The sequence below is a fragment of the Tiliqua scincoides genome, chromosome 3 (genome assembly GCF_035046505.1).
Source record: "Tiliqua scincoides isolate rTilSci1 chromosome 3, rTilSci1.hap2, whole genome shotgun sequence".
In the NCBI taxonomy this organism is placed as follows: domain Eukaryota; kingdom Metazoa; phylum Chordata; class Lepidosauria; order Squamata; family Scincidae; genus Tiliqua; species Tiliqua scincoides.
Genome location: NC_089823.1, coordinates 211,434,706 through 211,449,463, shown reverse-complemented (window position 1 = coordinate 211,449,463; position 14,758 = coordinate 211,434,706).

Here is a 14,758-nt window from a genome sequence, read left to right as displayed (position 1 = left end):
CATAACTCTCAAAATGGATAACGCACCTCACTAGGGTCAAGGTTCACAATCCCAGGAGAAGTAAAATAACATGGAACACCTACTCCTCTTGTTTCTTGGGTGCCCTTTGAATGTTATACTACTAGTGTTGTAGGAGGCACTACTCCATGTGCTTATCACACAGTGCTCAACGGTGTTTAAAGGCCTGCAACTACATGGGCAGGGCTGGCCATGTGATTTTTTTTTTTTACATGGAATCAGCTCTTCCCCTATGATTGTAGGCATTGAGATATTGTATACTAGCACTGACAAACACACAGAATACATCTCTCGTGAGGTTTTCTATGGGCACCTCCGAAATGGAATTAATTGCTCCATGAAACTTCAAGCAACAAACAGAACTGCCATTCCCACCCAAATTCTTGGTTGTGGTGTAATTCTCCTGGCACTTTTTCACTAGGTTAGATTTAGTGCTCATCTTCCAATGGACAAAGTGTCGCTCAGTAATGTTTAGTATTAAGATAGCTCTTTTAAATCTTCAGTGCGCTTTGTGTTCATCATCCTGTCACGCGTACAACAGTTCCATAAGGTAGGTCAGTATTACTGCCCTTTTACTGCAAAATGAGGGAAGGGCTGAACTGAGAGAGTCACAGGGAGTTGGTGAGTTGTAGTTTACAATCCCCTACCAGCTCATTATGATATTAATAGTAATATTGAATCATTTTTCCTTTTTAGCTTACATCCTTAGAATTTTTTTGCTGTTCATATTATTTCCCTTAGCTCGGCAACTTGCGACTCTTCATGCAGAGGTTTATTCAACTCATATATCAACAGCTAAATGTCTCTAAGGTTTAGTACTCGGCCTCATTTATTATACCAAGGTTTTGCTACTATTTTACTGCTTTATTCTGGTAGCCTTTCTAAAAGGCAACTCCTTTATCCTACCTGAGGATAAGCAACAGGAGCTAATATTGGCTCTCATTTAACTCTTTATTGCATTTCCCATATTTTTCCATCTATCATTTGATACTTTCCCGACCAATTGTAACCTCAGCCCACACTGTCAACACTACTATATTATACTTTTGTTTTATTGCCCGTCTCCCTGCATCTCCCATTATGCATTATTTTTGTGTTCTAAAATACTGAGTGTCAGATTTATGAATATTTGTGATTTATGAATAAATATTATCACATATTGTGTTACTTGAAACCACAAATGGTTTCTTTTGCAGTATTTGCTGAGGGGACTGTGTGATCACTTAGCATCAATAAATACTCACTGCCTGCATTGACCTCTTATTTTTCCTACAGCAACCCAATGGCTATTGAATTGGTTTCAAACATACAGATGCCATAATTTATGCAGTAAACTTTGCTGTATTATTCTCGTCCATGTCAAATGACACATCCTGAGGAATTGATAATGATAGATTAAATAGTGATCCAGATTCCTGTGAATATGCAAATTCAGGTTCTCCTCCAGGATTATATGACATGTGACAACCTATAACATTTTGCAGTCTCATGCAGAAGACCAGTTCCCCCACCCTCATTTCCTACTTATTGCAATCTGGAGCACTATTTATCACACCTGAGGGGTTGTCTAGGTGAGGGTATCTTTACCTTAAAACAGTAGTTTTCAAACTCTCGAGGAGTTTGAAAACTGCTCTAAGTTCTTGCGGAGGCGGGGGGAGGCAGCGGGATGATCCCCAGGATTGTGCCGCTCAGGGGGCTGCAGGGGCTTGGGTGCACTTACCCGAGCCTCCTGCAGCTTCCCGGGAGTGTGGGGAGCCCTGCGCGACCTTCTGCAGGGCTCTCCGCAGCTTCGAATGCGGAGTGATTGTGCTCCACTTCCAGTTTAGTGGAAGCAGAGTGCGATAGCTTTACTTTCACTTGTGAAGCTTCAGGGAGCCCTGCGAACAGCAGCGCAGGGCTCCCCGCACCCCCAGGAGGCTGCAGGAGGCTTGGGTAAGTGCATCCAAGCCCCTGCAGCCCCCTGAGCAGCGCAATCCTGGGTGCAGAGGCCAGGGCCCGCAGACTGGGGCGTCACAACACCCCAGTCTGAAAAGCCCTGCTTTAAAAAGTTGTTATGGCCCTGCCAGGCTTCGGAGTATCTCTGAGACCTTAAAGAAGCCTTCTGTGGCCTGCTGGGGGCACAACAACCTTTTAAGGTATGCTCAGCATCTTTTTTTATGGTATAGGAGAAATATGCCATTAATCAACTCTGTGGTAGAAAAGTTACACTTTTCTCCACTTAACAGCCCCCCACCTGACATTGTTGCACCCCCGCCAGGCCTCAGAGGGCCTTCTAGGAAAACCAGAAGTGCCTTTTGGAAGCCTCCTGAAGGCCCTCTGTGGCACAGTGGGGGCACAACGATGTTGTATGGTGGTGTTAAAATATTTTGTGCTATTGGGCACCAGATGCCTTAGCTATGCCACTGGTGGCATATCTGCTGCTTTAAGCAGCAGATTAGCTGGTGCTACCCTCGTAACACCTCCAAGACTAATCCATTTGTTGGCATACGTGTTTTCCACACTGAGGAAACCAGCTCAACCACTCTATGGCTACATTGTAGGCTCCTGGTTTCATTTTGCCTCCTTTTTATAGGCTTCTTATCAAAAGGCAGCACATGTAGTTAAGCACAAGCTGGTGGCATATGCGTAAAAAAAAAAATCTGCCTAAGTCAATGGAGTTGTCTTTAAGTGCAGTGTTTTGATACAAAAAAAGAAAATAACTGAGAAGTTCTGTTCACATAATTTCCTACCAAGTACCTATCATTTATCTGACAAAAAGTGAGAGAGGCAGGATAATCAGAGCTTATGAGTATTTAGCTCAAGCAATATAAAAAAGCTATGTGACAGAGCCGCTATCCCTGAGTTATTTTCCCCATTGTTTATGATGAATTTCTCTGCATAGTACATTGGTCTCTGCACTCATAGCTTGAAAACACATCAGAATAATGTTGATGTCTCTGCAGAGAACTTCCATGACCTTTAAGTAATAATTGCAGAGCCTTTTACTTTAATAGACTCCTGCATTATTATAATTCCATGCCGGTTAGTCACAAAATGTGAGTTATTAAAGTCACATATTATAACCAGGTCAGCCGTACTGGGGAAGGGATTTAAGACAACCAGAAAGGCTGCCATTAGATTAAGTAAATCACATTCCAAATTGCAATAGGAATTACTTGAGTTCCTTTTTGAAAGGGCTTGCCAAGGCAGAAGAATAAATGTAATGTCTGCATTAAAGTTTGAGAGCACAAAAGATTTGAAAGTTCCCCAACAGCCAAAGCTTCTTGAACTAATTTCCCCCATTCTTTGGTGGTAAACCTGAGGATTAAGATATCGCAGTTCAAGATAGACTGTCATTTTGGCAGGCTGTAGCCGGTTGTCCTTGTTTAACACTCACTGGAATGGTGTAAAAAAGCATCGGCAAATTCCTCTGCCAAGGAGATCTCTGTTGCAGTCTTCAGCATATTTATATGATTCATACTGCTGTACTGGGAAGGCAAAAAGTTCAGCGCTCAGTCAGGTCAAACACATTTGTGTTATTTACAGTAACTGGAGTTGCAATTTTCTACCCCGAACGGCAGGCTTGCAAGCAGAGTTCCCAATATTTGGGAAACAAAGCATTTTTGAATCTTTAATTGTATCACATCATTGCTTAGCCCAGTGTTTCTCAAACTGTGGGTCGGGACCCACTAGGTGGGTCGCGAGCCAATTTCAGGTGGGTCCCCATTCATTTCAATATTTTATTTTTAATATATTAGACTTGATGCTTCCATGGTATGTGACTGCATCTGGGGAAATGTTACAGCTCTGTACTTTTAACAGGCTACTTAAGTATATGCTTTTAACAAGGATAGTAAATGGAACTTATTCCTGGATCAGTGTAGGCAGAATTGCAATCTAGGAGTGTTAAAAATTTTCCTGCCTGATTATTTCACTTCTGGCCATGGCATCACTTCCGGTGGGTCCTGGCAGATACTTACAGATAAAAAGTGGGTCTCGGTGCTAAATGTGTGAGAACCACCGGCTTAGCCTATGCTCTCTACCTAGCTACCACTACAGCCATTCTACCCAACCCTACCACATGTTGCCTTGTATAAAATAATTGCCACATCCAGAAGTGAGACAGGACAAATGCATGTCGCCATCTCCATGCCACTTGCCACCTGGATGTAATACAATGGATTACAATTTGTTGTTTACATCTCTAGAACACAGACTGTGTATTTCATGCTGCTGTATTGTGCAAGTGCAGAGTTGTGCTCCGATTGTTGCTCAAAGAACAATGGATCTGAGAGGAAAGAAGCCTGCACATGAACCTCCCCACACTCTCCTTAGCATAGCAGCCATCTGTGGGAGAATCCACTCTTGAGGGGGCCTTTCACAATATAATGGTATGGGGAATGATGGGCTTCAGAGCAAAGAAGATAAAATAACCCTCCACCACTCAGTAGTGTAGCTGGAGGGACAAGTATTGGGGGCTGGATGAAGCAATGACCCCCCCCCATGTTATTGTGTCAATCGCCTGTGTCTGCACAGTCACGTGCTTCTTCTGCCCACGTGCAGCCCTGTCCGCAGAAATGGCTCCATTTGGAACTGTACGGAGATGAGGGTGGGTGGGCCAATTTAGCGGCATTTACTGCACAACCACTGTAAGTGCTGTCACTTCCTCCCCTCCAGCGGAGATGGCTGAAAAGCCCTACTCCGCTGCAGGGCGCAATGGATCCCCCTGTCCCAGCTTAGCTATGCTATTGCTACCATTTGCCTCCTACTCTTGTATGAATAGAAGTCCTTTCCAGTCATGCAAGAACCATTTAGGAGCCACACTGGGTAACCTTCTTAATAATGTCAGTTTTATCTAATTGCTTTTTTTAAAAAAGCAAGTTTTGTTGCACGAAAAGTTCTTTCTGTTTAAGTTAAAGAAAGAGGGAGTAGGGAATCAATTGTTTTCATTCATTTCTCCCCAAAAATGAAATTGTGAGTCTGTCCTTGATCAGTGTCATATGTCATAATCAACTATTTAAAAGGATTCCTAACAATAGTCGTTCTATCTGCTCCTTTCTTTTGTCATAGTAAGTGACAGAGAAATAGCTATTGTCGGTTAAGCAAATAGAATTGGAAAATTTAATCATATATTTTCTACTGCAGACAAGAAAACCACTGTGTTAAAGGGTACACTTAGTACAAATCTTTTTTTATGGTATAAGAGAAATATGCCATTAATCAGCCCTGAGGTAGAAATGTTTCACTTATAACAGTTTGCTTCTGTCTTCTGCCTCTCTGTCCTTCAAAGATACATCAACCAATAGCAGCAGGCAGCCAAATTGCAAGCATACTCACAATTCCACATCTAAAGGAGCAGCCCTAGACATATCTACTCAGGTGAATATTCTATTTATTTCAACTGGACTTACTCCTAGGTACATGTACGCAGGATTGCAGCCAGGAAGCCCAGTCTTATCCTATTCCCCACTAGTCCATAACATGTAGTGCTATTGGGGGAGTAAAATGGCCCAGGAGTAGTAAGTTCAGGTGGGGCCTCTTTAGCATGTGTTTAGCACCTGTGGATTTGACTTAGTGAGGGTGCTGGCCCTTGCTTGACCTCCTGGATGTAACCAAAAGCTATACCTGGGAGGCTTTCTGGGCCTTGGGAAGCCATGCACGGCATCTACAGGTTTCAGAACAGCTCCCGAAGAATGGCATTTCTGCTTTTTGAGGAACGAAAAGGCCTGAAGAGGCAGCATGCAGCCTCTGAGTGCCTCAGAATACCTCCAGGTGCAAGGTATACCTCGGAATACCTCCAGAAGGCACTTCCAGCTGTGTCTGGAGGTCAAGTGAGGGGCCCCACCCACGGATTCCATTATCCATGGGTTTAAATATCTACAGGGGGTCTAGGTATGGTCTCCCCTGCAGATACCAGCTATACAATTTTTTTTACTTGCTTCTCTACTGGCTGCTTGGCTGTCAATGACTTTCCTCAGACCTATGCCAGCTATTTAGCTAGCATAAGTCTAAGGAACATCAGGTGGCAGGTCTGGGCTGGGAAAGAGGCACGGGATCTGATATGTGCTGTCTCATAATCAAAGAGTTAACTGTACTGAGAGAAGCAACTGCCTGAAACATTTCCAGTTCAAGTCCCAGAATTCTGAAATGGTAAGGCAGGCAATTTCCCAAAAGGGTTTCATTTCCAGATATTCCCCAGACCCCAAAGCCCTGAGTGACTGTGCCACAAACTCCCCCTTCACCATAACAGTGTCTCCAAGATGTACACTAGTACATCTATGCTGATTCCACTGTACTCTTGCCCACCTGTTCTTTTGACCAGTGACTATATTATTTAAAGCACCACTCATTAAGCATCACTCCAGCCAGGCATCACTATGGAGCAAGTGAAAACCAGCTGCTATAAAACAACGGAAGCAGGGGGAAAAATTCCTACTTGACTCTAAAGGCAACCACCTAGTGCCACTTGGTGCACCTCTAGTGAGAAGAGGTGCACCAAGCTACACTAGAAAGCGGGCCAATGGTGGGCAGAGCCATCTTAAATAGATCCACTTTATTTATTTATTTATTTATTTATTTATTTATTTATTTATTTTGGATTTGTATTCCGCTTTTCTCCCAGAAGGGCACCCAAGGCGGAGTGCTTTTACCAACAGATTGTTCTGTTGGTCCCATCCCTGTTCCAAGGCAGGATGCAATTCTACCCCCCTCTGGCTCCTGAAGGGCAGCTTTTACACTGTAATTACACAGTTTCTATGTGAGAACTCATGAGAATGCTTGTCTGTCTCATCTCACTAATGTTTCAATCTACTGAGCGAAATTGCAATTCTGCTCCTCTGCAGAAACATACAATGACACACACAATCAAACTTTGGATACAAAATTCTACATGTCACTGTAGATGACAAAAGGCCAAATAGTCAACAGCCATATACAATGTGACATTAAGAAATAAATAAGAGGATGTCAATACGGCAAGCAATCTCTGATTGACCCAAAAATAAAAAGCTGTTTTTATATAAGAAAGATGTATGTATCCTTCATTAAACTACTATGTTTGCACGTATCAATTTATGAAATGTTGCTTTCATTTGAGTTTGAGTGTCAAAAGCTTCTCATGTTGTTATAAATAAGGAGCTATTGGATTACATAAAAGGCTTGTTTAGCTGTAATTCAAGTGCAGGCAGAAACAGAAAGAGTAAAACTGGAGAAGATGAAAGAAGGCTACAATCCTATTTGTACTTTCCTGGGAGTAAGTCCCATTGTAGACAGAGGGATTTATTTCTTAGTAGAAATGCATAGGATCGGGCTATATTTCCTCTGCTCCAAAATCTGCTAAAATATTTTGTTTCTTGTATTGGAAATTCACTACATAAAGAGATGATAAAAGCATTTGAAAAATTCAAGATAAGCTGGTGTACAATTCTTATCACAAACATTAGTTTTGGATAGGTTAAGAAAATCTGACCAAAAAAAGAGGCTTTGAAACATCCAGGAGGTTATCTCTGTGTGCTTATCTCTAACATACCACATCTCCCATCTGGTCTAACAACTGGGTAGACCTGAATTAAAATAGCCATGCTTATCCCCAGTGGGATCTTATTCAGCTTGTTCACCATTTTAAACAAGACAAAACATTTCATTTTCCTTTCCTATATTAAGAGACAGAGTGTACCCCCCATCTATTTATTTTTCTCTTTGTCTTTTTTCCCTCTTGCCAAGGAATGCTTATTACATTTGAACTGTTGCAGATGCTAGAATATTTTTATTTTTGTCTGCATTGGCTCCATTATAATTGTAGAAATTATTTGTGACTTCAAAGTCTGTTCTGATCCAAACCACACACACTCTTGCATGCCATCATTGCACTCTGCCACTGAGGGTAAATAAGAATTGTGGCCTCAATGATTTCAATTTAAACATATGAAATATATTGGGTTAGCTATTCGTATGTTTTGTGAGATGTGGAACTTTACAAAAGTAATTGAACAATAACAGCTGGACAAGGAGATACAGAACTGGGACAAAATATGAATAATCCAAAGGAAAGGGAAAGAAAATAATCTTAAAACTGGGTTACAAAAACTAGTAGCATTATAATTTTTGTTAGGAAAAAGACAAAAATTGGTCTGTAAATTAACAGGACTGAAACTATATTAGTCAAAACAATGCATCATTAAAAATTGCTCTCATGTTAGAGTCAATGTAATTAGCAAATTATAGTTATATTTATTATAAAACATACTATGATGAAAGGAAAATTCATTTTAAGTCAAAGAATTCAGAGATATTTTTGGAAAATCTACTGACGTTAATTCCTTCCTATATGATAGCTGTCGTTAAATACACTTTAAAATGTCAAATTGATAGGAGCCATCTGAAATTACACTGAAATGCATGAATTTAATAAACTTGTGAAAATGTTGCTGAAAGAACTGAAAACGGGTAATGGGAAAAATATTAATTTTTAAGAAATGAAATAAGCCTTTTATAAAGTGAGGAATATGGGTAGGAAGAAGCATAAAAAAGAATTAATTAGTGATACCAATTAAATATAATCAATATATTGATAAAATTAAATATAATTGACCCAGGCATCATTTTTAAACATTGGATCCTATTGGAAGATGTTACAAGGTGCAAACAGGAACCATTCCCCCCTCCCCCCCCAAAAAGATAGAGCACCATGGATGCATTCATCAGACTATTGATGATAGTGCATTTCATGTAACTACCCCTGTAGGTACTGCAATATCTCCATTAAGTAAGAAATAAAAGTTTTAAGGTTACCATGAAAGAACATCATATGCAAAGACTCTTTAAATTCAAAGCAGCAAAAATGATCTTATATTCACAGATCCCTCAGATAACCTGAACCCAAATTGTGAAGGGCTTTAAAGGTTAATAAAGAAGCCAGATTGGGGCCAGAAATCAATGGGCAGCCACTGTAGTTGCTGAAGCAGTGGTCCAACAAAATCCAACCACTTAGCTCCAGTAACTGTCCAGCCCGCTGAATTCTGCACTAATTGTAGCTTCTGCACCATCTTTGAGGGTAGAACCAAATAATGTGTGTTACAGTAAACTACTTTTGAAGTCACTAATGCATGGACCACCATGGTCAGGTTCAATCAACTCAAGTACAGCTGCGGCTGGTGCATCAGTATGGTGCCTATACTATACCATTATGGACAACACTCCATTCCTTCCTCTCTGTGGAGGAAAGGAGGAGGACCTCTTCCCATTGACCTTCTGCAGCAGAAACATCCATCAACTTTTTTTTTTGCACCTACATTGTTCTTATAATACTTTAGCATGACTTAAAAAATTAATATTTAAAACTTCTTATTTCACCCCCCCACCAGTTAATTTCCTTAACAATATCATCTGAAAGTCCCACAAGTAATACATATGACCTAAGCATTATTACAGATTGATTTTATGGTCTTCAATGACGTTACACAGAGGCTCTGAAATGCTTCTAATTATTTTTTATTGTCTCATGCTTTTTATAGTCTATTGTCTAGCTATGATTCCTTTTAATCTTCTCTTTGAGAATCTATTAATTCTTAATTAAAGCTCAATAGCTCAATTCTTCAAGATTGCTATAGTAACCTCTTCTGAGACAAAATGATAAATGGGCCTTTGGTTACTCCATATGAATTTTTGTCTTGGCTTAAACAGGGATATATTGTATGGATTTTTGTCTTTTTAAAAAAAAAATGTATTGCCAGTTCTGCTGAAAGTTGTTAGCTAGAATTAATTTTTTTTTTCCTGATGAGCTCAGTCCTATGCCTTCATTAATTTTCTCAGATTACATGGGATTTACAAGTTTATGGAAGATATAGACTCCTAATATTGGGGGGGGGGTTCATTGTTTCTCCTTTTTCTATCAATTATTTGTTCATCTAAAGCAGGGTTTAACAGCCCAATCCTATGCTGAGTTTGTGACCCACCACTGTAAATTCCAGGCTGTTGGGGCTGCAGGCACTCTGCCAGTAAGCAGGCCATGACCACCAGCACATATTTATTTAGTCATAAAATTAAATTTATTTATTTATTTGTATCTTTCCCATGCCAAAGCAAATGCTCAAGGTGGCTTACAAAGCTCTATAATAAATGTACAATGTATCACAACAATAAGTTAAAGAAACATCAAAACAAAGCATTAAAACATTAAACATTAAAACATAAAAGCATCAACAAAGTAAAACAAAGCAAAACCAATACACAATGTTAAGCAATTTTTTTTTTGGGGGGGGGAGGGAGACAACTGGATCCACGGAAGCAGTCAAGACACAACACTATTGCAGAGGCACAGAGAGCAAACATCCACCCATCACATGCTACAGGAAACAGGTATGTTTTGAGCCCACACCAAAATGACTGGAGGCTGCACTGAATCTTTGCCATCTCCTGCCACTGCCAGTAAATAGGCAGTGGGGGCTGTACAGGGGAGAACTGTGGGCAGTTTGGGGGCTGGGATCAGGCTGGATTGGGGGTGAGGGTGAAGCATGAGGAGGTAGAAGGGGGAGGATCTTGGTGGCAGCCATGCATGCCAATGTCCTACCCCCCACTTCCTGGCCTGACCTGCCACCAGGAATCTCCTTGAACTTATGCTAGCAAAATAGCTGGCATATGACCCATTGGAGGCCAGGTGGCCTGTAAGTAAAGGTTTTTACTTACCTCTCCCAGACTGTCTGCTCCCCTCCCCATAAAAAATTATTTAAGGCTGCAATCCTAACTGCCATAAAGCATGTTTGCACCTTCTTAGGAGTAGGTTGGGCCAGCACAGGGGCATGCACCAGCCTCTGTGCGACTTGGGGAGAGAGGGTTGCTTATGCAGGGGCTTGGGAAGGGCAGGAAGGAGGCGGGAGGGAGGTGTTCCGGGGCGGGCGGAGGGTGTTCCAAGGGGAGGTACGGTGGGGAGCGGGAGGCAGGGCTGGGACCCAGCTGATAAATGCCAGATCCCAACTCTGTTCCCCGAGCAGTGCAGAGCAACTTGAAGCCACTCCATTCTCCTCTGACTTGTGCCACCTCCTGAGATGGCACAAATCCAAAGAGACTCATTGGGGCCATGGTGGCTTTCCCAGGGGTAAGGGGAAGAGTTTCCCCTTGCCTCTAGCTGAGCCACTTCTAGCCCCAATCTTGTGCTGGATACAGTGCAGGCCTCCTGGCCTGCCTGCTCAGCTGAAGATAGGATTGTGCTGCACATGTATTTTAAGTAACATCCTGTGCGTACTTACTCAGACACAAGTTCCAATGTGTTCAATATGATTTATTTCCACATACATTTGCATAGGATTGAAGCCTTAATGTAAAATGAACTATATACCATTTCTCAGGCAGCCCTTGGGGAAGGTAATGGCCTAGAAGACATTAACATAATCCTCTAGGCAGATGTCTCAGTTTGCCCTTGCTGAGCCTGATGCTTTTTATGTGTTACGATCCCTTGAAAAAGTTTCAGAAGGAGCATCTGAGCAGTCCTGCTGCTGATGTAACTGTTCTTGCTTTCCCCCGCTTCTCTCCTCCCAACTATAGGCCTGGGATGGGCACTTTGTAGCAGAAAATAACTGAGGGTTTTACTCTTTTCATTCTAGATCACGTCCCTCCTAATCGTCTCTTACCAAGCTATGGGGCTCCTGACCTGTGTAAGCCTGGGTTTGGTACACTGGCAAAAATAAAACCAAATGACAGCAAATTTCAGGGGGAAAGGGGCTGGTAGCAGAAAGTGAGTGGGAAAGTTTGATTCTACTTCTAGGAAACATAGGGTGAAAAAGAGCACATCAAGAGAGAAAGTTGACTTTCCTGTGCTGAAGTAGATACTTGAAAATTAGCCAGATGATATTATGGAGACTTTTCTGTTTAAGATATCTGTCTTGCATTTCATCTACAACCCTGAGGATCCTGGGTGCATGATGTGCTGGACTGCTATGCTTCCCTTGTTGCTTTACTATGCATTTGTATGTCTACGAGATTCATGGTAGGTTATGACTTGCCCAATTTATCATCCATGGTAGGTCTGGTAAGGCTATGTGAATTGAACTACAGGTCCAGCCTCATTATACATGGATTTTTTATACATGGATTTGACTCAACACGAATGGCCACTGCAAATGAGAAGGAATGTGCTGATCCCTGGAGAAGGGGAAAGATGCATCCCTTTAAAATTAGTTTAAAAAAACTGAACAGTCCTTTAACAATAGCCTCCTTAATGAGAGAGGGGGGGCAGCTGGCTGACAATCCATCAATCCTTCTCTCTCCAGACAACCCCTCCCTTCCCCCTGAGCACATGAAAGAAAGGTGATCACTTTGCATTGGTGAAGGGAGGAGCTGAGTGAAGCACCTTTGTAAGCACTTGGAGGAGGACTGATCGATGGATTGTCTTCTTAATGACACTTATCTTACATCACAAAGGTCAGCAAGGCTGTTTTTAAATCACCAGAGCAAAGAAACTTTGTTTTTTAAACTGATTTGCTATAGTGCATATTTTGCCGACCCAGTGAGTGCTTGGAACAGAACCCATGCGAATAATGAGGCTCAACCTGTACTACACTATGGATTTTCCAAGAGCAAGAACAACTGAACAAATAATATCAGAAAGAAATGAAATTTGAAGCAAATATTAATTTGCTAGAATAAAATGGCAACCTAGCAAATAAGCTGAAATACGTAATGAGCAATAAAGCAAACAACATGCAAAAGAAAGTGTGCTGAAGCTTGCAGAAATTGATTTGTTTTAAGAAGAAAAGAGGGGAAGCTAATATTTCAGAGCAAATAATTCACACTTTTAACAGAAAAAAAACAGGGGAATTAATTTAAATCAATTTCTTTCTTCTAAAGCAAGAAAGAACCCTGGAGTCAAGCAATCCAGGTTGTAAGACTAGGAACCCAATTTTGAGCTGCCTGGCAAGCGGAGCTGCCGGGGCACAAAAGATGGCTGCTGCATCATCTAGACCATGATAGGCAGCCGCCAACAGGTTCTGCTGCCTCCTTGGGAGGAGGAGACATTCATTTCCTCCTCTTGGGTAAGGAAAGTAGCCCCGCATGGGGTTACTCAATTCTGTGGCAGCTATTTAGCTGGCACAGAATCAACATGCCTCATGTCAGGCTGTGAGACCCAACAAGGGGCTCTGGATCCGATGAAGCTCTGCTCCGCTGGTCCCGCCCCCTCCTGCTCCGCTCCCTTCCTCAGCACACCTTACCCCCACCCTCCACCTGCCCTGGAATGCCTCCTTCCCGCCATCCCCCACCCTGTCTTACCTCTCCACCTCCTGGCACTTCACATGGAGCTGGTCCCAACGCGGGCTTGCGCTGGGCTAGCTCTAGCCTTGGGCCCATGGTAAGGCTCACAAATGTGCCTTATGGCATGTTTGCAGCAGTGCAAAAGATCAGTGCAAAAATCAGGATTGGGTCCTAGGTCCCTAGAAAACTCTTCTGGCTACCCAAGCAAATCTTACTGGGTACGACATGTAAGGGCCACATGAGGAGAGTCTCGCTACACACTGACTCTTTGGATCTTCTGTTACAGTTTCTGGGGACCCTCTAGGGATTTCTCTGATGTAACATGAGGAGCTACAGTCATTATTAAAAGAGAAAATCAAAGAAATTGCTCTATTGCCCTGGACCCCTCCACAAAATATCAGACAGGCAGCCCAATGCTCTAGGAGGATTTCCTGCTACAAGCAGGAAGTTGGAATAGATGACCTTGTGGGTTCATACTAATTTTATTATTACGGGGTACAAGCCATGATGTGTATGCACAACCTCCTGATTTTAGAAATGGGTTATGTCAGAATGCCAGATGCAAGGGAGGGCACCAGGATGAGGTCTCTTGTTATCTGGTGTGTTCCCTGGGGCATTTGGTGGGCCGCTGTGAGATACAGGAAGCTGGACTAGATGGGCCTATGGCCTGATCCAGTGGGGCTGTTCTTATGTTCTTATGAGATTGGTTCTGGTTCTTCCTCTGACTTTCTCTCACCTCAAGGTGCACAATGAATCCCTAATCCTATCCCTGTCCTTCACTATTCCTGACAGTCATGACCATCTAGCGCGCGGCACACTGGTGTGCCATGAGGCTGCCTTAGGTGTGCCACGGGTCCAAGGAGTCAGGTGGCGGCGGCGGCAGTAGCAGCAGCTGCACGTGGGGGAGAAGCAGCGGTTTGGAGCCTTGCGCGGCAGCAGGAGAGAAAGGGGCAGCCACGCAGGGGCTTGAATGCTCCTGCTGTTGTTCGTGCCTGCCCCGCGCACTGATTGGGCAGCCAACCAGGCAGCTAGAGAAGCCTGGAAGAGCTGCCAGCGGGCAGAATGTGGAGGGCAAGCAGCAAGAGGAAGGAGGGAGTGAGAGTGAGAGTGAGCCTGGAGGTGGAAGCAGGTAGGAGCCAGAAGCAGCTGGCTGGCAAGGATCTTGGAGAGACCCTTTTCCTTGTCTGCAATGCCCCAAAGTGACCCTACCTGCGTTGTCTCCCCTGGCAAGGCTTTGGCAGGAAGGGTACTGGGCCACAATCCTATCCACACTGACCTAGGAGTAAGCCCCATTGACTTTCATTGTCATGTAATGATCTAAGGCTGCCATCCTAACCACACTTTCCTGAGAGTAAGCCCCATTGAACAAAATAGGACTTACTTCTAGTAGACCTGGTTAGGCTTGTGCCCTTAGTTATATTAATTAAATTAATTGTAACATAACAATGTAATTAAAAAGTAGTAGTGTGCCTTGACAACTTTAGTGCCTTGTCAGTGTGCCGTGAGCTGAATAGGGTTG